Raw genomic sequence first — 4,051 nt, forward strand, 5'->3', positions numbered from 1 at the left:
TGATTTTTTGTCGCGAATAACTTTTCATTTTTCCATTCTAAAAATAAACACAGAACTAGCCTTTTTTATGATGATTGGAAATATTTCTTTGTTCATTTTTACAAGTAAAATATTTAAAAACAGCTGAATAATAAAACATTTATATTTTACGGAAGTTAATGAAAAAATAATGTAAATAATAAAATATCATTTTAAATGTTAAAGTGAAAAATATATTCTATAATTTACAATTACTGAGAGAAATGCGCATTTTATTAAGAACGTCAACAGAAGTTATTACATGTGAATATAATAAGAGATCGTTTTAAATTTGGCTAAATCTAATTTTAACAAGCTTTAACCCTACGCCATGTTTTTATCAGGATATAATGTAATATTGCATATTAAACAAGCAATATGACAATCTTTAACTGAATTACGTCCTTTATATTGCTATAAAAGCCCCGTAGACGTTTTTTTTTACATTTACAAGTTGTATATCAATGTCCGTTACCTTTGCAGTTTATATACTGTGTTATTTGTTTAGAGATAAATTTGAAATTCGGTAATTATGTAAGAGCAGTGCTATCATCCTAAATTTCCGTAAACGTTTACGTAAAACGCACGAGGTACAGAAATTCTTAACCAGAAAAAAAATCAAATATAAAAATCTGTTTGCTATCGTTAGCTTTTTCATTAATAAATAGTTAAACTTTTATCTTGCATTAAACAAAAAACATAACAATCATTAAATCCTATTACAAAATGAAATTAACAAATTTAGTTTGTGATCTGATGTTTGTTTCGATAAATTCATAACAATGTTTGTTACACGTATAGGAAGTTGTCAACGGAATATATATATATATATATATATATATATATATGTGTGTGTGTGTGGGTGTGTGTGTGTGTGTGTGTGTGTGTGTGTAAGGGAAATCATCTGTGTGTGTTGCCAGGTCTGTGTGTGTATATTTCCCTACCAAACTACGCTGTCATTTCTAAGTCTACAGACTTGACATTGGGCATAAAGGGACCTTGAGATCTGGTAAAATGTTTTAATTGGTTTTCAGCTAGAAATTTGGCAGTCAAGGGATCAAAGTTCAACGATTTGACGTTTGAAAATATTACCAAACTCCTCCGCCAATTTTGGGTCTAAAAACTTGAACTTTAAGATGTGGTTACTTGGATATTGATCGAATTTTTGATTTGATATAGGCCGAAAAAATAAATGGTAAAAGGTCAAAATTAGGCTCAAATTTAAAAAAAATACCCTCTGTGGTCTCAATTACTCAACCAAGTTTTGGTCTCAACATTTAAAATTTTAGATAAAACGTATTCAGATATAGGGCAAGCTCTTATATATATATATATATATATATATATATATATATATATATATATATATATATATATATATATATATATATATATACGCACAGGCGGCAAAAAGAAAGTCAGCACTTGGAATCTGTTTCAAAAACTGCCAATGTAAGCTCAATTTTTTGTAACTGTTTAAACAAACTACACCTCATTTAATTAGCATTTTATTCCTCTATAATTCTACCTGTATATATTTTACTTTTAAATATTCCAGTGTTGACGTCCATTTAAAAATTAACTTCAAATTTACGAGGCAAAAAGAAAGTCCGCACAATGGAACATTGTTATTTAAATATAGCTTTAGGGCATTTATGCAACACACATACAACAGGAATACAATGAACTAGTTAATATTTAGTAGCATAGTCCTTCTGCAATTTGACCGTAGCTGTTGCCTAATGTTATACCATACATGTTCGATAGCATTGAAGTCTGGAGATTGTGCAGGCTAATTAAAACACGGAATATCATGCTCTTCCAGAAATCTCTTTACATTGCCAGCTGTGTGAATGGGACCATTATCCTGCATGAAGATAGAATTATCATCCAAATTGCGACCCAAGTGAGGTAGAAAATGCTCAGTCAACATATCAATGTACTTGGTCGAATTAATTCGACCTAGCAAGCGAACTATAGGCCCGGGACCATTGATACTAATAATGTTACACAGCAACACTGAACCTCCCCCACCTTGCACGATGAAACTGAGCACCTAGGATAAAAATCCTCGTCTTTCCTCCGATGGACGTATTGCCTAACATCACTGCCTTGCCTATTTAACTTGCATTCATCGCTAAAAAGCACTTTTTACCAATATGGAGAGCCATGCTCTTCATTGCATCTGACAATGTCTACACATCTCTTTCTGTTCTTTACAAAAATCATTGGCTTGTGTCTTTCAACATATCATCGCAAATTAAATTACTTTTATATGTTCTTGACAGTACAAAAAGAACACTTTTTAATAAGATTGCAATGTTGTTGGATTTGGGGAGCGGTTTGAAATCTGTTTTTTAGGCTGCAGATTTTGATAGCATTGCCTTCGCTGTTAGAAGTAACTCTAATTCGACCATATAAAGGAGCCTCACGAACACTGCCGGTGTTTTGGTGCTTTTGCACAGTCTTTCGTACCGTTTTCTAATCATATTTCAATCTGCAGCCGATTTCTCGATTGGATAAACCAGAAAGGTGGAGATTAAGGAATTCCAGATGATCAATAATAGAAATTCGGGGCATATGGACTAAATGTTATGTTGTATAACCTCGGACAACAACAATTACGATTAAAGATGCTTTGTTGCTTGTTGCTGGGTATTTTAAACTGATTTTAGTGTGATAATTTAAATATGTTTTTGCGGACTTTCTTTTTGCCTCCTCAATTTGAAGTTATTTTTTTTCAATTGAAGTGAACACCAAATATTTTGATTCAAAGTAAAATATTAACAGGTAAAATTATAGGGAAATAAAAGGCAAATCATATGAGGTATAGGTGTTGTAAGCAGTTACATTAAATTTAGCTTTAATTTGCAGTTTTTGAAAAAACTTAAAAGTGCGGATTTCCTTTTGCCGGCTGTATATATATATATATATATATATATATATAATGAAGCGGCCTCAAGTATGGGATCAGGGAAGAAAAACACCGAACTCGGATTAGGTGTAAGAAAGTTAAATTAACCGAAAATGTTACAAAGATTACAGAGCTTACTATCCGGTGGTGTCCAATATAGGTAGTCGACGTGTTGCGCACTATCATATTTCTGCTGCTTCTACGTTCTTAGGATACTGCCCTCTGAGAGTGTTATCGTGCATCGTAATATAAGACTAGAAGAGTTTATGATAGATATAATTTCGGTCTTAAAGCACAAATTTCCATGGTTTCGTTTGAAAATGTAATGCTGGGAAAGGACTTTATCGTCAGAACATACACATTCCTTATTGTCTGAGAGAATTTTCGTGAAATAAGTTTATCGACGATAACTTTCACTTTCCATGTGAATACTGTTATTGCAGACGAGCGTCCCATAAGCGAGTTCGGATAAAGGAGTATACTATCCGCCTGCAGAAACTGTTGCCATGCTCTTTCTGTCGGTATACCTAGTTCTTTTCTAATCCCTCTTTTTTGTGTCCACGAACTTCTTGGGACGAAAATTGAAGCTGACGTGCTACTGATGAGTTGTAATATGTCACTTTAATATGAATTGAATAAATTTTCAAATTTATTTGATATGAATTGAATACCATTATCTGTTACCACAAATTCTGCCACGCAAAAAAACAAAAACAAAAAAAAAACGCGTAAATTGCTCGAGTAAAATTCCGATCGTGCAGTAGGTGGTGGGTGTTTTACAGTGTAGGATCGCAGGTCATTGTTAGTGGTAATCAATGACAATGGTGTAATTCATATTGTCTAAATGCCCTGCAAAATCAACCTGGATACTCTACCATACGTGACCTGTTTTTTTGCCATGATTTGCTTCAAGTGTGCATCTCTTGTGATGCTCTATAATTTCTGTTATGTCTTTATCCATGTTTGGTGTATGGATTTTGTTTTTCGGTTCTTCACCGGATATCCTGTGTGAAAATCCCTGTGATTTTTTTGTAGGATAGTTGAAATCAAAACAGGGGGATTATACATTAGGATTCCAATTACAGAGAGAGAAAACTTGTTTTTATTGCGAATTGTGTT

The sequence above is a fragment of the Euprymna scolopes genome, chromosome 7 (assembly GCF_053919585.1).
Source record: "Euprymna scolopes isolate OS-2025 chromosome 7, ASM5391958v1, whole genome shotgun sequence".
NCBI classification, from domain to species: Eukaryota; Metazoa; Mollusca; class Cephalopoda; order Sepiida; family Sepiolidae; genus Euprymna; species Euprymna scolopes.